Source organism: Cynocephalus volans, chromosome 7 (genome assembly GCF_027409185.1).
Source record: "Cynocephalus volans isolate mCynVol1 chromosome 7, mCynVol1.pri, whole genome shotgun sequence".
In the NCBI taxonomy this organism is placed as follows: Eukaryota; Metazoa; Chordata; class Mammalia; order Dermoptera; family Cynocephalidae; genus Cynocephalus; species Cynocephalus volans.
Window position 1 is genome coordinate 110,666,893 of NC_084466.1, and position 20,779 is coordinate 110,687,671.

A 20,779-nucleotide genomic window follows, 5' to 3' on the forward strand; every position below is an offset into this window, starting at 1 on the left:
TCTGTTTGACTTCATTGTGATTTCTATTTTGTTATCTATCATTCTGAGTTTTCTTAATATTTTCCTTTGAGATCTGGTATTGTAAAATTGTAGTCTTCTTTTTGGGGAGTCAAACTTCCCTGTTTTTTCATGGTTCCCATATCTCTGTATTCATGTCTGCACATCTGGTGGTGTAGTCACTGTTTTTAATTCTAGGAGTAGCTTTTGAAGAGTAAGACTCTTTCCCATAGAATATTCTATATTGAGAGTTGGGTTGGGTATTTTAAGTTTGGATCTGGGTGACTGTGGTAGTTTAGCCCTGATGCAACTTCCTTAAATGCATTCAATCTTAGAGTTGTCCATGGGTGCCTTTGTGGCCTAGGCAGAGGGGCCCTTGGCAGTTTCTTATTGTGGTGTGTTTCTTGTTGCAGTGGGTGATCTGCAGTTGGTCAGTGAGCAGATCTGTTGCAGCTGGTCTTGGTAGCTCTGTAGAGGGCCACTGGCTCAGCTGTTGAGGCTGGAGCAAGCCTGTGTGAATGCTGCAATATCCAGTGGCTTTCTTAATGCATGCTATATGGGGGGAAAGAAGTTAATTAATCAGCTGTTGGCTTAGGAGTAGTTGTACACAGCTGTCGCAGGACCTGGCTCTGCATGTGGGCTCTGGAGGTGACTGCCTGATCAGCTTGAGCCTGAGGCAAGTCTGTAAGGGTAAAGCTGAGGTCAGTATCTCACAAGAGTACTGGTTTGGTGTGTCAGAGCCCCTATCTAGTCTGTTGTATGTCTGGGAGAAGATATATATTGAGGCAACAGATTCTAGGAGCTCTGTAGGGAGCCAATCATATGTTGAGCTTGGACCAAGCCTGTGTGAATTATGCAGGACCTAAAGGCTCTCTGGGAGCATGCTGTAGGAAGGAAAAACTGTTACCCAATCAGCTGCTGAGTCTAATTCAAGCCTGCAAAGGTGTAGCTGAGCCCAACAGCACTATAGAGTCCTGCCTTGGAGAGGGGTTCTGTGTGAGTTCAGATGCTGTGGTCTCGGTCTTTCTGTCTGTCCTAGTCTTCTGCCTAGGTATAGATTGGTGGCCCTGCCTGCAGTCTACAGTGCTCACTCAGGTACCAGTGGGACCAAGGCACAGGCAGTCTAGAGCCTAGGACAGACAAAAAGATTGACACCTCAGTGTCTGAATTGCAATTTTTTTTAATCAAAATAAACTCTTACTTTTTATAACTTGTCTGAACAGAACCTAGTTTGAGGCATTAAGAAGGAAAAGACATCAGTCTGAAAAGAGCCCATATCGGAGCAACATGAATTCTGCTAAAATTGAAGCAAGAACAAACATCAAATTTATGGTGAAGCATGGGTAGAAGAATGATGAAATCATTGTTGCTTTGTGACAATTTTATGCAGACAATGCCTCAAAGAGATCAGCTGTTTACCAATGAATACCTCCTTTTAAGAACGAATGAGACAATGTTGAAGATGTAGCCTGCAGCAGCAAACCATCCACATTAATTTGCGAGGGAAAAATCAATCCTGTTTGTGCTCTAATTGAAGAGGACTGATAATGTCAGAAATGATAATCAAACACCTTAGACATCTCAATTGGTTCAGCTCACACAATTCTGACAGAAAAATTATTTTAACTTGGTGGGTGCCAAAATTGTAGCACCCAGATCAGTGGCAGACAAGAGCAGAGCTTTCAATGGAAAATTTAAACAGGTGGGATCGAGATCTTGAAGCATTTCTTTGAAGAATTGTAACAGGAGATGAAACATGGCTTTATCACTACGATGCTGAAGACAAGCACAGTCACAGTCATGGATACCAAGAGGTGGAAGTGGTTCAGTGAAAGCAAAAATGGATCGGTGAAGAGGAAAGTTCATGGCAACAATTTTTGGGGATGTTCAAGGCATTTTGCTTGTTGATATTCTGGAGGATCAAAGACTGATAACATCTACTTCTTATGAGAGTATTTTGAGGAAGTTAGCCAAAGTTTTAGTGGAAAAGCGCCCAGGAAATATTCACAAGAGAGCCCTTCTCCACCATGACATGCTTCTGCTCATGACTGTCATCAAATCAGGGCAATTTTGTAAGAGTTTCAATAGGAAATCATTAGGTACCCACCTTACAGACTTGATTTGGTTCCTTCTGACTTTTTAAAAATTTTCTAATCTTAAAAATAATATTTAGAGGGCACCCATTTTTCTGCAGTTAATAATGTAAAAAAAAACTGTATTGACATGGTTAAATTCTCTGGATCTTCAGTTCTTTAGGGATGGGCTAAATGGCTGATATTGTCACTTACAAAAGTGTCCTGAACTTGATGGAGCTTATGTTGAGAAATAAAGTTTATACTTTTTATCTTTATCTTTTAATTCCATTTTTTCCACAAACTTTCTAATGTCTTCTTGTATACAAAAAGAACAAATTCCCGGACATGAAAAACACTATATTATAAATGAAAACCTCACTGGATGGGAATAGAAACAGGTTAGATACTGCTGGAAAAATAGGTCATGAACTTGAGACACAGCAGCAGAAAACATTCAAAATGAAGTAAAGAAAAAGAGAGGGAGAAAAAAAAAATGACTTGAAATATAAACAGAGCCCCAGTGACCTGTAGAACATATCAAGCTAACAAATACACAATTGTATTCCCAGATGGAAGGTGAGCAATAGGGAAGAAACAATGGCTGAAATTTTTCACATTTTATGAAAATCGAAAACCCACAGATCAAAGAACCTTGAAGAACCCCAAATTGGATGAACAATGACAAAGAAAAAAGCAAGGCACTGTCAGTAATGCTCATGCACACTGGTGATGTGCATGTGAACTGGCTACTGGCCCATGAGAACCCATATTTAGGACTCTGAGAGTCGAGGTTCTTTTCTATGTGTTTTCCTGGCTGTTCCTTCTACCTTCCTGCAAGGCCCCCATGGCTTCAGGTGAGGATCAAGTTTCCAGAGCTGCAGGACTGGTGCTAGTGTCTACTCTTCTGCTCTGGGGGAGGGGGGACTTTTCTTCTGTGCACTGCTGGCACCATGGTGGGGAGCAGGTGGAGGTCCGTGGTGAGTCTGTGTAGGGGGCGGCCATATCCTGAGCCTACCTCTGGCCTGCCTTCAGTCTCTCCTTATGGGTGCAGAAGATCCTAGCCAGCCCCAGTACACCCCGCCTGAGGCCTCAACATTTATCCTGACTGGAAATGATTCAGATATCTTTGATGGGCAATTGGAGGGGATGGAAATCGGCCCAACAGAAATAACTTTTACAATAGAGAAGATGAATTCTTGGAACTCACAGGGCAGATGCCAAGACAGTGAGGAAGTGTGTGCCTCTTCATTCAGGTTCAGTACCCTGTGTTCTCTTTCCTCCTTTGCTATCAGAACTTCGTTTGAAAGGTGGAGCTAATGCTGAAATGGCATCACAAAAAGATTACACAGCGACTGTTTTCAAGTCAGTGGTTGAAAAATTTGGTTTTAAAATTTAATTGTGATGTTAAAATGAGGGGCTCCTACCCAAAAGGGGATGGTGAAGTGATTGTCTGAATGTCACCAGGTAATGATCAATGGAACCCAATGCATTTAACTGACTACATGACTAAGATACACGGTAGAGGTTTTGTTGCTGGGGGTTTGGCATTTAAACAGCAAAAGATATGGGGCCAGCAGCTCTGTGATTCAGGAAAAAGAAGATCAGGGATCTGTATTTTGACATCTGGCCTGTCCAGGTAGCTAAAGACCAAGCCTTTGGCAATGGAAATGGAATAATTATTACTGCTGAGATAGTCACTGGTTGTTTGCTGAATTGTCACTTGATAGAGGAGTTGTGAATGCTGACAAGGTTGGAACTGAAGGTGCCAAATTGCTGTTGGCAAATCTTAAACATGGTGGGCTATTCATGTGGATGAATGTTTAAGACCAACTGATCATTATCATAGCATTAGCCAATAGAATTTGCAGAATAAAAAGAGGAACAGTCATACTCCATACACAAATAAGTGGATGTGTATTTTTTGCTGAACAACTAGCAAAAGCTAAATTTTCTGTGAAGGAATAAGAAGATTCCTCTAAAGTCCCTTAAATATTTCTGAGTGTCAAAGAATTGGGATGACAAATCCAAATGTGTAGTGTGTTTGACTTTTAAATGGTACCTCAATGATCTACCACACTAATTCATTTCATAAATATTACAAAACAATGAATATGTGATAACCTATTAAAGGTCCTGACAAATTTGGAGATGAGATACAGTGTTCTAGGTTTGCTGAGAATGCTTCGTCAAATTAACCTGTCTCTGATTATCCTATGAGATAAGAACAATGAAATATGATTTAGAGGGTACATGTGATAGCTGATTCCAATATTAAATTGTTGAAGTAAAAATTTTTTTCACCCCCAAATAAAAGCACATCATAATAATATTGTGGAAAACCAGCAAATATTATTACTCATGAAAGATGAAATGCTTTTCCTCTAAGATCAGGAAAAAGACAGCAACATTAGCTTTCAACATTCACCATTATACTGGAGTACTTGTCTTTGAAATAAGGCAAGAAAAAGAAATAGAAAGCATAAAGATTACAGAGTAAGAAGCAATACTGTTTCTGTCACGATTGCTTATGTAGAAAAATTCTAAGAAATCTACAAAGCAACTACTTGAAATAATAAGTAAATTTAGCAAGTTCACAGGAATGCAAGGTAAATACACAAAATTCATGTGAACTTTGATATACTAGAAGTGAACATTTGGAGTACAGATATTTTAAAAATTTCCATTTATAAAAGTGTCAAAATAAAAATAATAAGAAATTCATTTAACAAAATAAATGCATGGCTCTACCCAAATAACTAGATGAATGTACCACGATTATAAATCAAAAGATTCAATGTTATTGAGAAGTCAGTTCTACCCATATTGAACTAGAGATTTGAGGTAGTTATAACCCCAGCAGGCATTTTTTTCCTCCAAAGGAATTTGCAGGCTAATTCTAAAATGAACATAAAAATAGAAAGAAACAAGAATAACTAAAAGAATCTGAGTTGTATGATAATCAAGACAGTGTGATACTAGTTTAAGAACTAACAAGTTGATCAATGTAACAGAACACACAGCACAGAAATAGACCCAGATTTATGCAATCATCTGTTATTTGGCAAAGGTGAAAAAGACACCCAATGGGGAAAAGAAAGACTTCTCATCTTATGCTACAAAGGGATATCCAAGTGTAAAAAAAATTCAGCTCAACATCTAACTCTTATAAAATGTTAATTGAACTTAAAAGAAAAACTAAAGCTATAAATTTTAAAAGAAAACAGAATATTTTCACAACTTGAGAGTAGGCAATATTTCTCCAACATCTACTCATCAGGAGACATCATTTAGGGAAAAAATAGGTAAACCACAGATTGAAAGAAATATTCACAAAACATTTATCTGACAAAGAACTTGTATCCAAGATATAATAATATCCTGTATTTAAATAATAAAATGACAAAACAATCCAATTTTAAAAAGGAAAATAGATTTGAGAAGACATCTTACATAAATGGTCATTAATATATTTTCATATATTAATGGTGTATATGTACCTGGTATAATCCTGCTGCAAAAATTTATGTCAGTTCTTAAAAAACTAAGCATACACCTATCCTATGACAACAGTCCCACTCACAGATATTTATCTAAGAAAAAAAGAAAACATTTGTCCACAAAAATGAATCTCAATAAAAAAGTTCAGAGAACTTTTTTGTAATAGCCCCACACTGTAAATGTCCCAGGTGTTCACCAATAAAATGAACTGTGGCATATTCATACTATAAAATAGTATTTTATCATTAAAAGGATCAAACCGCTGATACACATGATAATGTAGATGAATTTTAGAAACATCACACTGAGTGAAAGAAACCTTACTCAGAAGAATGCATGTTTTGTGATTTTATTATATTGATATGTTTTATATCTAAAAAAGTCTATATACAGAATGGTTGTTTGGGGGTGGGTAGGTGGCAGGAATTTACTGGGAAAGGGATATGAAGATTAAGTTGTACAATGTGATGTTTATATATGTGTGTGTGTGTATATATATGTGTGTGTGTGTGTGTGTATGTGTGTTTGTGTGTGTGTGTGTGTGTATGTATATAGTGAAATAATTGCCACAATCAAGCACTTAACATATCCATCTCCTCATATAGCTTTTCTATGTGTGTGTGCGTGGTGAAAATACATAAGAACTACTCTCTTAAAGAGATCCACTTCAATACTTTCAATACTTTCTTTTATAAATACTTTCCCTTTATAAATGAGAGAACAAAGACCCTGAAGGAGGAAACGACTTGGCTAAACTAAAGAGATTCTAAAATGGTAAGGCTGAACTGCCAAGAATTGGGTCACCTGAATCCCAATATAGTGTTCTAATTTATTTTTCCTTCCAACTTTCATTAATTTTCTTTTTACCAGTCTTATGTAAACTATAAGAAATCAAACCATATGACCCAGCAATCCCACTGCTGGGTATATATCCAAAGGAATGAAATAATCATGTCGAAGGGACCCCTGTACTCCCATTTTTATTGCAACTCTACAGTAGCCAACAGTTGGAACCAACTTGAATGCCTATCATTGGATTAGTGGATAAGGAATGTGGTATATTTATACAATGGAATACTACTTTGCCATAAACAAAGAATGAAATGCTGCCATTTACAGCAACATGGATGAACTTAGAGAAAATTATGTTAAGTGAAATAAGCCATGCACAGAAAGAGAAATACCACGTCCTCATTCATATGTGGGAGGTAATAAAAAAAAAATAAACAAAAACAAACAAAAAAAGATACAATAATCACAATAATATGTTGAACTTTTTAAGAGAAGAGGAAAAAACTGAGGTTGCTAGGGGTGGGAAACTGGAAGAGAGAGTGGGAAAAAGGAGGTATTGGTAAAGGGCCATTAAAATTGATTACATTGTATAATGGTGAATATTCTAATTATACTGATTCAGACATCATATATTGCACACTGGTATTGATATTCAATGCTGTATCCTACCGATATGTCCAACCAACTATGTCCCAATTTAAAAAAATAAATTAAATTTTAAAAAAGGACACAGCTAAGATGGCGGCGGCTGCGGCGGCTGGCGCGGAGTAGCTGAGGTGGAAAAGGTGGCCACTGGGCCTCAGGCAGCCGGGAAACTTCTGGATCTTCCTCTGGCCATCTCTTAAGGGAGGACTGCTGCTGCTGGCCGGTCGTGGGGGCTCAACGCCACTTTGCCCCCGGCAGGAGAGGCTGCCTCATTTACAGGCAACAGCTTTGAAGTGTGGAGCAGGAAAAGAACTGATTCTTAGCTGCAAAAGCGAGTCTCGAAACAGGGAACACGGCGCCAGGGCTGCTGTGGATGCAGCCAGGATCCTGGAGGCTGGGGCTGCACTGAAGGCGGCCAGCTGCCCTATTCAGGATTCGAGGTTTCAGGCCGGCATTAAAGAAGATTCCTGGGAGCGCCCGAGCGGCGCCGCGACTGAACAGCCCGAGGCGGCAGCGCCGAGAACACGGAAGGCAACAAACCAGAGACAGAGCGAGTGCCCGACCTGGCACAGCACTGTGAGTGATCCCTGGCACAGCTCTGTTCGGGGGGTGGATGCCCACGCGGCTCCCGCCTGCACCACCAGGCCACTCACTGCCCCGGTGCTGCCTCCATTTTCCCAGGTGCGGGCAGCTCCGCCCTGCTCGGCCATCACTGAGCCCATTTGCTTGGCCTGGAACGGGGCTTTCTGGACCCTGCGGGCAGGCCTTCTCTCCCACTCCCTCCGCGGTTCTCTGGCGGGGCTGGGGGTGTGGGGCGTCCCGACCAGTGTTGGGAGGGCTAGGAAGTACGGGCGGGCCGACTGTCACTCCACCACACCCTGGACTCCGGCCCGGTAAACTTCCTGTTACTGGAGGCAGATACCATCTCTGCGACCACCAGTTTGGAAAAAAGCCTAACGAATTTCTGGTTGGGAATAGTGTGGTAGGAGAGTTCCCAGGTCCGCTTGAACCTGCCGGAGAGCAGCCTGCAGGCGGGCACTAGACTCGGTTTATACCGGGGGGATACAAAGGTGAACAAGACCCGAGAAAGATCTACACAGTGCTACAAAGGCACCCAGAGAGACCGGTCGTCTGTGCCTAGCAGAAACCTGGTAGACTTCCTGGGCGAGGCGGTGCTGAGCAGGGTCTTGAAGGCCCAGCTGATAGACGAGGGGTGCAGAAGACACACCCCAGCCCAGCACAGTGTGCACAGAGGGGGGAGACGTGCGGCCAGGGAGGCGGAGACTCGACAGAAACCACACACCCGGTGGGGTCGCCACTGCACGATCTAACAGCCTGGGCCAGAGCACACGGAACGGGGAGAAGTCCTGTACAGAAAGTGAAAGCTCAACAGAGATCACACACCCTGTGGTACGGGATCCACCAGCCCAGCAGAGTCCAAGCTGACCAGAAAGGTGGATCCCCGGAGAAGGACAAGACCCGAGGCAACCACACACACAAGACACTAGAGGCCAACTGAGCAGTCACGGCGGGAGCCATACCAAATTGGCAACCACAGCAACATCCTAGTTAGTCATTAGTGTCAAACCGGTGGACTGTGAAACCCCCTGCCACAATGAATAAACACCAAAAAAAAGACACCAGAAATACAAAAAATCAAGAAAGTACACCACCAAAAGTTAATAAATCTCAAACTCTAGATCCTATAGAACAAGAAGCCCTTGAAATAACTGACAAGGAATTTCGAGTGATAATTCTAAGGAAACTGAATGAGATACAAGAAAACTCAGCTAGACATCATGATGAAATGAGGAAAAGTATACAGGATCTGAAAGAGGAAATATACAAGGAAATCAATGTCCTGAAAAAAAATGTAGCAGAACTTGCTGAACTGAAGAAGTTATTCAGCGAAATAAAAAACACAACGGAGAGTTTAACCAGCAGGCTTGTCGAAGTTGAAGAGAGAACCTCTGAACTTGAAGATGGGCTGTTTGAAATAACACAAGCAGACAAAAAGAAAGAAAAAAGAATCAAGGACATGGAAGAAAATCTGAGAGAGATATCAGACAACCTCAAGCGCTCAAATATCCGAGTCATGGGTATTCCAGAAGGGGAGGAAAATGGAGATTCCATTGAAAACATATTCAACAAAATAGTGGCAGAAAACTTCCCAGGTATAGGAAAAATCACAGATCTTCAGATCCAGGAAGCTCAACGATCTCCAAACGTATTCAACCCAAAAAGGCCTTCTCCAAGACATGTCATAGTCAAATTGGCAAAACTCAGAGACAAAGAGAGAATCTTAAAAGCTGCAAGAGAGAAGCATCAAATCACCTATAAGGGAGCCCCAATCAGGTTAACATCAGACTTTTCATCACAAACCCTAAAAGCTAGAAAGGAATGGGATGATATTTTCAAAATACTAAAAGACAAAGATTGCCAGCCAAGAATACTCTACCCTGCAAGGCTATCCTTCCGAAATGAGGGGCAAATAGTATATTTCTCAGACAAACAAAAACTGCGGGAGTTCACTACCACACGACCACCCGTACAAGAAATCCTCAAGGGAGTACTGGGTTTGCTTCCTAAAAAACAACTACCACTGCCATAAAAACCTAAGAAAAATCTAAACCCGCTAGTATAATAAAAATGGCATTCATGAAGAGAAAACAAGCTAACAAAAACACTATCTACAACCTAAGGAACCAACAAACAAAGAAACCAAAAAGTAAATCAGAAAGCAGGGAACAAAAGACACCTAAGACAACCAAACAACCAATAAAATGCTAGGAATAAATCAACACCTTTCAATAACAACTCTTAATGTTAAAGGCTTAAATTCCCCAATTAAAAGACACAGACTGGCTGACTGGATCAAAAAGCAGGACCCAACTATATGCTGCCTACAAGAGACCCACCTCACCCATAAAGATTCACACAGACTAAGAGTGAAAGGATGGAAAAAGATTTACCATGCAAACAGAAAAGAAAAACAAGCTGGAGTGGCTATTCTTATATCTGACAAAATAGACTTTAAACTAAAAACCATAAAAAGAGACAATGAGGGACACTACTTAATGATAAAAGGACTGATCCATCAAGAAGACATAACAATCATAAATATGTACGCACCCAATGTTGGAGCAGCCAGATTTATAAAACAAACTCTATTAGACCTAAAGAAGGAAATAGACACTAATACCATAATAGCAGGGTACCTGAACACTCCACTGTCAATATTAGACAGATCATCTAGGCAAAGAATCAGTAGAGAAACACAAGATCTAAACAAGACTCTAGACCAATTGGAATTGGCAGATATCTACAGAACATTCCACCCAACAACCTCAGAATATTCATTCTTCTCATCAGCACATGGATCATTCTCCAGGATAGATCACATATTAGGTCACAAATCAAGTCTCAATAAATTCAAAAAAATTGGAATTATCCCATGTATCTTCTCATACCACAATGGATTAAAACTAGAAATTAATAACAAACAAAACTCTGGAAACTATACAAACACATGGAAATTAAACAGCATTCTACTTAATGACATATGGGTCCAAGAAGAAATCAAGCAGGAAATCAAAAAGTTTATTGAAACTAATGAAAACAATGATACATCATACCAAAACCTGTGGGATACTGCAAAAGCAGTATTGAGGGGAAAATTTATTGCATTAAATGCTCACTTCAGAAGAATAGAAAGATGGCAAGTGAACAACCTAACACTTCACCTTAAAGAACTAGAAAAACAAGAACAATCCAATCCTAAAGTTAGCAGACGGAAAGAAATCATTAAGATCAGAGCAGAACTGAATGAAATTGAAAACCAAAAAACAATTCAAAAGATCAATGAATCAAAAAGTTGGTTTTTTGAAAAGATAAATAAAATTGACAAACCATTAGCATGGCTAACAAAAGAAAAGAAGAGAGAAGACTCAAATAACAAAAATTAGAAATGAAAAAGGCGATATTACAACTGATTCATCTGAAATACAAGGAATCATTCGAGACTACTATAAACAACTATACGCCAACAAATTTGAAAATCTGGAAGAAATGGATAAATTTCTGGACACACATAAGCTCCCAAAACTGAACCGTGAAGACGTAGAAAATTTGAACAGACCAATAACAATAAAGGAGATTGAAGTTGTTATCAGAAGGTTCCCAACAAAGAAAAGCCCAGGACCAGATGGATTCACAGCAGAATTTTACCAAACATTCAAAGAGGAATTGACACCGATTCTTTACAAACTATTCCAAAAGATTGAAATGGACGCAAATCTCCCAAACTCATTCTATGAAGCAAACATCATCCTGATACCAAAACCAGGTAAAGATATAACCAAAAAAGAAAACTACAGGCCGATATCCTTGATGAATATAGATGCAAAAATCCTCACTAAAATACTAGCAAACAGAATACAGCAACACATACGAAAAATTATTCATCACGATCAAGTGGGATTCATCCCAGGGATGCAAGGGTGGTTCAACACACGCAAATCAATAAATGTGATACACCATATTAATAAACTCAAACACAAGGACCATATGATCATCTCTATAGATGCTGAAAAAGCATTTGATAAAGTTCAGCACTCATTCATGACAAAGACCCTCTATAAGTTAGGTATAGAGGGAAAGTATCTCAACATAATTAAAGCCATATATGCCAAACCCACTGCCAATATCATCCTGAATGGGGAAAAGCTGAAAGCTTTTCCTTTAAGAACAGGCACTAGACAAGGATGCCCACTCTCACCACTCCTATTCAGCATAGTGTTGGAAGTACTAGCCAGAGCAATCAGAGAAGAGAAGGAAATAAAGGGCATCCAGATTGGAAAAGATGAAGTCAAACTGTCCCTGTTTGCAGATGACATGATCCTATATATCGAACAGCCTAAAACCTCTACAAAAAAACTCTTGGAATTGATAAATGATTTCAGCACAGTAGCAGGATACAAAATCAACACACAAAAATCAGTAGCATTTCTTTTCTCCAATAGTGAACATGCAGAAGGAGAAATCAAGAAAGCCTGCCCATTTACAATAGCCACCAAAAAAATAAAATACTTAGGAATTGAGTTAACCAAGGAGGTGAAAAATCTCTATAATGAGAACTACAAACCACTGCTGAGAGAAATTAGAGAGGATACAAGAAGATGGAAAGATATTCCATGCTCTTGGATTGGAAGAATCAACATAGTGAAAATGTCCATACTACCCAAAGTGATATACAAATTCAATGCAATCCCCATCAAAATTCCAAAGACATTTTTCTCAGAAATGGAAAAAACTATTCAGACATTTATATGGAACAATAAAAGACCACGAATAGCCAAAGCAATGCTCAGCAAAAAAAATAAAGCTGGAGGCATAACACTACCTGACTTTAAGTTATACTACAAAGCTATAATAACCAAAACAGTATGGTACTGGCATAAAAACAGACACACTGACCAATGGAATAGAATAGAGAATCCAGAAATCAACCCACACACTTACTGCCATCTGATCTTTGACAAAGGCACCAAGCCTATTCACTGGGGAAGGGACTGCCTCTTCAGCAAGTGGTGCTGGGATAACTGGATATCGATATGCAGGAGAATGAAACTAGATCCATACCTCTCACCATATACTAAAATCAACTCAAAATGGATTAAGGATTTAAATATACACCCTGAGACAATAAAACTTCTTAAAGAAAACATAGGAGAAACACTTCAGGAAATAGGACTGGGCACAGACTTCATGAATACGACCCCCAAAGCACGGGCAACCAAAGGAAAAATAAACAAATGGGATTATATCAAACAAAAAAGCTTCTGCACAGCAAAAGAAACAATTAAAAGAGTTAAAAGACAAACAACAGAGTGGGAGAAAATATTTGCAAAATATACATCTGACAAAGGATTAATATCCAGAATATATAAGGAACTCAAACAACTTTACAAGAAGAAAACAAGCAACCCAATTAAAAAATGGGCAAAAGAGCTAAGTAGGCATTTCTCTAAGGAAGATATCCAAATGGCCAACAGACATATGAAAAAATGCTCAACATCACTCAGCATCCGGGAAATGCAAATCAAAACCACATTGAGATACCATCTAACCCCAGTTAGGATGGCTAAAATCCAAAAGACTATGAACGATAAATGCTGGCGAGGCTGCGGAGAAAAAGGAACTCTCATACATTGTTGGTGGGACTGCAAAATGGTGCAGCCTCTATGGAAAATGGTATGGAGGTTCCTTAAACAATTGCAAATAGATCTACCATACGACCCAGCCCTCCCACTGTTGGGAATATACCCAGAGGAATGGAAATCATCAAGTCGAAGGTATACCTGTTCCCCAATGTTCATCGCAGCACTCTTTACAATAGCCAAGAGTTGGAACCAGCCCAAATGCCCATCATCAGATGAGTGGATACGGAAAATGTGGTACATCTACACAATGGAATACTACTCAGCTATAAAAACGAATGAAATACTGCCATTTGCAACAACATGGATGGACCTTGAGAGAATTATATTAAGTGAAACAAGTCAGGCACAGAAAGAGAAATACCACATGTTCTCACTTATTGGAGGGAGCTAAAAATTAATATATAAATTCACACACACACATACACACACACACACACACACACAAACCGGGGGGGGGGGAAGAAGATATAACAACCACAATTATTTGAAGTTGATACAACAAGCAAACAGAAAGGACATTGTTGGGGGGGAGGGGGGAGGGAGAAGGGAGGGAGGTTTTGGTGATGGGGAGCAATAATCAGCTACAATGTATATCGACAAAATAAAATTAAAAAAAAAAAAAGAAATCTAAAAAATAAATAAATAAATAAATGATCGGGTTTTCCCCCGCTTTGAGGAAAAAATAAATAAATAAATAAATAAATAAATAAATAAATAAATAAATTTTAAAAAAGACATGAAACTCACTTGTGCACTGGCCGCACATTCCATAATGCCAAGAACCCTGTCTATAATGGGACTGTGACATCTGACTCAAACCACCTGCTAATCCCATTAAGAACTCCCCTGCTCTGCAAGCCCTTTCTTCACAATCCTGCTTCTTTTCCTTTATTAACCCCAGATCAGCTACCAGAAGGCAAGATGGCTTTAGCATGGTCAGCTCCCAGATGCTGGTTATCTGAATAAAGCTTCCAATCCTTGTACCAGGAAAAATAAAAATAAAAAAAGAAATCAAACCGCATTTTCATTGCCATCTACTGTGAAAACAAGATAATCTATGCACAATAACAGGATCTATTTATGTAAAAATAATTGCAAGTTATTATATAATTAATTCTTTTAAATGCACCATGATAATATCTCTAGAGTAAAACTCCCGAAATTCCTCTTATATGTTATGAAGATACTAATTTCATGGTTGTTTTACAAATGTTCCCATGGAGCATTTTCAGATAAACTTTTTTGTTGTTTGACAGAATCCAAAGCTAATCATAGCAAAGTTAGCTAATATGCCATAATTAATTTTCTCATTGATAATTTTCTGGGTCTATCTGATGAGAAACAAGGAATGAGGTGATTAATTTAAATAGTTAGTTAACACTTTGCTTAATGAAAGTAGATAAAAATGACACAATACAGGCAGGATTGTTAAGACATTCTTAGTTCCTACTCAGTTAAAGTGCTAGTTGAAGAGGCCCGTAGAGGAGGTCATGTACTTCCCTAACTTGTTTTTAAAACCACAGCACCTACCTGGTCAAGTGCCCATCATATAGTTGAGGCTAATCAATTTTATTTATTTAATTAATTAGTAAGTATATTTTTAATCCTAGTTTTAGATTCAAGTATTATTTAAGTAGAGTGTTCTATTTGATATGCAGACGTTGGAGAGTATACTTCAAAAAGTTTGTGGAAAAAGTTGAATTAAAAGATAATATGAATCCTTCCATAAACTTTTTAAAGACCCCTTGAATGTATTCATTTTGCATCCATTTTCTTATTAAAAATATTACAAGCTCTTTGAGCTATATTTGATTAGGTTTATTTTTAAAAGAGCATTCTCAATCACAGAAAGGTTATGGAGTTTGGTCAAATTCATGACTGAATTTCTGATTTACTGATCAAAATTTGGTTTTCAGGAAATATGTTGTTTCTCACTGTGTCTCAGGCACTTGACATTATTTTTATAACACTGGATAAAAATCAATAAAAAACTGATTCATGCATTTAACAAACACTATGAATGCCCAATTTTATGTTTCAAATTCCAATTATTCATTGCTAGTATATAAAAAATCAATTGATTTTTTTAATATTAACCTTGTGCTTTGCAATCTTACTGTATTCACTTGTTAGTTCCAGGTTTTTATTTTTCTCCTTCTCCTCCTTCTCCCTCACCTGCTTCTCTTCATTCTCCTCTTCTTTCCTCTCTCTGCTTCCTCATCCTCTTTTTTTTCCTTCTCCTTTTTCTTCTTTTTGCTGATGAATATTTAGGATTTTTTACAAAAAAATAAAATGCCATTTGTGAATAACAACAGTTTTATTTTTTTCTTTCCAATCTGTATACATTTTATTTCTTTTTCTTGTCCTATTGCACTAGCTAGGACTTCCAAGATGATGTTGAATAGGAGATGTGAAAGAGGATACCCTTCTGTAGTGGACTTAATTATGTCTCCCCAAAACTCATTGAAGCTTGAATTGTTTCCCCCAAGTCTTATGTATTAGAAACTTGGCCCCCATTGTTACTGTTAAGAGGGTGGGAAATCCTATTATGGTAATTGAAAGGTGGACCTTGAAGAGGTGATTGGGTTGTAGGACCCTGCAGTAATGAATGAATTAAAAATGGTTCTCAGGGGTGTGGTTCTGAGGGCTTTCAAAGAAGAGGAGAGTTTGTTTTTCTCTCCCTCTGCTCTCTCTGCTTCCACTGTCTTGCAATGTGAGACCCCTGGGTCATTATCACCACCACCAGATGGACTTTGTACTTCCCAGCCTCAGAAACTGTAAGCAATAAATTTTGTTTTCTTTCTAAATAACCTAGCTCCAGGTATTTTATGATAGGCAACAGAAATGGACTAATATGTCTTGCCTTTTTCCTTATCTTAGAGAAAAAATATCCGTTTCTCATGATTAAGTATGGTATTAGTTGAAGGTTTTTGTAGTTTTTTTTTTTTTTTTTTTGTCAAGTTGAGGAAGTTACACTCTGTTCCTAGTTTGCTAAGAGATTTTATCTTAATAGGTGTTGAATTTTATCAAGTGCTTGTTGGTATTAAATGATATGATCACATGATTTTTCTTCTTTAGCCTTTGATGTGGTGTATTACATTGATTGTTTTCCAAACATTGAAACAGTCTTGCATACATAGAATAATTCCCATTTTCTCAGGGTGTATATTTTTTATACATTGGATTTGATTTATAAATATTTTGTTAAAGATTTTTGCATCTATATTCATCAGAGATATTCTTCTGTAGTTTTCTTTTCTTGTAATGTTTTTGTCTGGTTTTGATACTAGGATAATGATGGCCTCATGGGATGAGTGAGGAATGTTCCCTTTGTTTCTGTTTTATGGAAGAGATTGCAAAGAATTTGCATCATTTCCTCCTCAAATATTTTGTAGAATTAACCATTGAAACCATTTGAACCTATTTTTTCCTTTTTCAGAATTGAGGTTTTTATTCTTTTCTAATATGTACATTTAATGGTATAAATTTCCCTCTAGGCATGCTGCATTCTACTCAGTTTGATAGGTTGGTTTTTTTTCTTTTTCATTTAACTAAAATGTTTTTAGAACGTTTCTTCTTATACTTTATATTTTACTAATGTGTTATTTTTGAGTGTCTGCTTAATTTCCAATTATTTGGGGTATTATTCACCAATCCTTCTATTATTAATCTCTATTATAATCCCATTATGGCTTAAGATCATGCCCTGGGTGATTTCTATTCTTTTAAATTAGTTAAGATGTATTTTATGGTTCAAAAAGTTATCTTTCTTGGTGAATGTCCTATGTGAACTTGAGAAGAATGTGTATTCTGCTGTTGTTAAATAGAATATTCTATGATTTGAACTAGATAAAGATAATTGATAGTGTTGTTCTTGTCAACAATATCCTTACTGCAGCTGTAGGTGCCAGAATCTTCAAATTTTTCTGGTGTCCTCTTTTTGGTCTCCTCTATTGGCTTGGGGATTCCTTAAATACAACTCCCCAGAGAAAGCATATGTCGTGCAGCTATTTCAGTTGTAATCCACTGTCTTTGTTCTGGAATTCTGTTTGTGTGGTGGTAAGGTATGGGTAAGAAAAACATACTATAACCTTATAATTAAATGCCAGTCTTTCAGTGGGACCATGGCTCTGAAGTGTGATCTTTACTAGTGTTTCTCGATGGTTCTGGAGTGGTAGGAATGTCCTTCCTCATTTGGAATAAACCCTGCTGAAGCTTTTGCCCTGGAATGTAGGCCTTTTTAATGGAGAATGCTCTGGCCATATTCTACAATTATTACTCTTTCCTTACTCCTGTCAGACCTACAAGGGGATCTTTCTTAGATTTTCACTATGACAACCTGATGAGGAATTTCCTAAAGCTGTGGCCCCCAGGAATTTCTCACTCTCACACTAGTCCACATTCAGCCTCCAACAATTCATTGCAATTACCATTTAAGTGTACCTACTAATTTATGCCTTCAGTAGCTTCTCCAGGAAAGAGGTCTTTATGTATATATATATACTTGTAGTTTATTTTTTATTGAAATATAATTGATTATACATATTTGTAGGGTACAGAGTTGAATATCAATACCTGGGTAGAATGGGTGATGATCAAGTCAGGATAATTAGAATATTCATCATTAAAAAATGTAATCATTTCTTTTTGCTGAGAACATTCGATCTCCTCTCTTCTAGTCACTTGAAAACATGCAGTAAATTAATGTTAATTATAGACACCTATATTGACTGTGCATTAGTAGAATATATTTTTCCTAACTAGTTGTTTTGTGTTCATGAACCCATTTCTTGCCATCCCCGTTCCTCTCCCCTCTCTTGAGTTTGGTAACCACAGTTATGTTCTCTCCTTCTTAAAGTACAACTAAATGTCCATCAGTGAATGACTGGATAAGGAAAATGTGGTCTGTGTATGCATATATACATATACATACATATATATATATATGTATACACACACACACACACACACACACAATGGAATATTACTTGGCCATAAAAAAGAATGAAATTCCGCCATTTGCAGCAGCATGGATGACCTTGGAGAAAATTACGTTAAGTGAAGTAAGCCAGGCACAGAAAGAGAAATACCACATTTGCACTCATAAGTGGAAGCTAAAAAAATAATAATAAATAAATAAAAGGAAAGAAGGAAAAAAGAAAGAGGAAGGAAGGAAGGAAGGAAGGAAGGAAGGAAGGAAGGAAGGAAGGAAGAAAGAAAGAAAGAAAGAAAGAAAGAAAGAAAGAAAGAAAGAAAGAAAGAAAGAAAGAAAGAAAGAAAGAAAGAAGGAAAGACATAAGTAAGAGGTCTTGGCTGAGACTCTCTGCACTGGTCTGTCTCTCCAGGTTTCAGTATGACAGTCTGCCTTGTAACCTTAGTTTTCTGAAGAGTCCAATAAAAGTTATTGATTTTTATTTGTTTAGCATTTCATTTTTCTAAGTATGAGAGTCATGACTTCCAAGCTCTTTACATGTTGGAGATGAAACCAGAAGTTAAACTAAGAGAATTTTGTCACCAGCAGATCTGCTTAGTATTGCTAAAGGACATTCTTCAGTTTGACGGAATATAATAACAGAGAGAAAACTGAAACTTCAGGAACAAAGGAAGAGCAAGAGGAATGGGCAAAAGCACACAGTTTTCATCAGATTTTAGGGACCACAAACCAAAAATTTTATGAGTCTCTGCTCTACCATCTGCCTTTGTAATTAAGTCCATAGATTCTGTCCATTTTGTTAAATTAAATAAGCGTAAGGCCATCGATCAGGGACTGTTTCCATACTTTGAGGTCCTAGGAAACAAGTTGCAAACTAACTTCTATGTAAACAAATTGAAACCTAACTTAGAATTATATTTTTTGTAACAATAGCTGTGTTTCAGCTAATCACAAACAGCCAAATTTCAGCCAATCACAGGCAGTTAACTGATCACCCCATGCCCAAACAAGGCAAAAGCCTAGCTAAAGACAATCAAACATCTCTACTTTGCCTCCATCTTTGCTGGGTGAAACTCTCGGAACTTCTGGTCTTGAGTGCTGCTCTATTCACAAATCATTCTTTGCTCAAGTAAACTCCGTTAAATTTAATCTGTCTAACGTTTTTCCTTTAACAATAAAAAAACAATAATTCTCTGTCAAACAGGATGCATGTATGCCTGAGGGTACATACTCCCCTCCAGACATGCATACGTCAGTTTCTCTATAAGCGCACACTATATAGTCTCCAGTTTAAAATTCACAAATGAAAGAAAAAAAACCTCTTTACAAGCATGACAGAACAATATGTAAATTTGTTTCTGGCATTGCTATTTTTTTGCTTATTATTTTGTTATTTATAAAAGTTATGGTTATTTTCTTCTGATTAAAAAAGTTGAATAGAGAGAAAAGAATAAAGGAAAAAAAATTACTCAGAATCACACCTCTCAGAATAACTACTGATATAATTGAAAGAATTGCTATGCATTCTTTCAGTTATTTTTTTGAATTTGTTATGCAAATATAAAAAAATGCCCAATACATTAAAATATTTTGCATAACTGGACTTTGTAAGATCTTTTTATTTTCTTTGTTGAAATCTATAATCAACATTTTCCTATGCCATTAAATGTTCTTGACTACATATATAAGGCAGAGAGAAAGAGTCAAGAGACAAAGAACATTCCCTATGTAACAGGCAATGTTAGGTTATAAGGCATTTAAAAAATAAATAAACTGACGTTTCTTTTCCATTAATCTTATTTTTATTTTGCTTGAGAGCTTGTGGAAGAATAGCTTAAGACCACGTTGTGGTTGTTCCTAGCCATTCAGTGGCCTTAGCAGTGGGAGCTGCAGACCAGTTTTCAGTGGCAGGCTGAGCACTCCAGTCATTTGGTAGGGAATTGCTGAATAGGTACAGAGGGCACCTGCACACCTTCAGACCAGTCTGAGACCTCAGACTGAGTATTAGTACCTCATGTAATATTAGGCAGTGTTTGGAGATAAACCAGGGAGGTGGGAAGTAGACGGTTTCGGGTAAACATCCTGCAGTGCATAGGATAGCAACCCTCAACAAAGAATTATCTGGTTCAGAATGTCAATAGTGCCATGATTGAGAATTCCTGGTTTGGAACTGTAGCAGTGTATAAATAGAAAAAACAACCCAAATATTACTCTTTATGAATCGTGTATAAAATTGGTTAAGATAGGCAATAAATTGTGGACAAAGTAATGTATGACACAAATTTAAAAGTTGATAAGTGCTATAAAAAATTGAATAACATATTTTAGAGTGAGCCTAGTAGGGTGAAGGGGGCAATATTGTAGAAAAGATGATGTTTGAATGAGCGACCTGAATCAAGGGAGGGAGGGAGCTACATGGAAATCTTGGATGAGGCACTCCAAGAAGGGGCCCTTGAGGCAGGAACAAACCTGGCATATTCAGCAAAGAATCCTGTTTGACTGGAGTGGAATGAACAGGAACAAGGTAGGATATAAGATTAAGAGGTAGGTAAAGACTAGAATGTGTTGTAGGCTATAGACCTTGATAAGAATTTAGGGTGTATTGTAAGTGTGAGGAG

The 20,779-nt window shown here is 37.8% G+C and overlaps 1 pseudogene; it reads left to right on the forward strand.

Moving 5' to 3' along the window:
- Positions 1 to 1,861: 1,861 nt before the first annotated feature.
- Positions 1,862 to 4,108, forward strand: LOC134381713 (RNA 3'-terminal phosphate cyclase-like; annotated as a pseudogene).
- Positions 4,109 to 20,779: the final 16,671 nt, after the last annotated feature.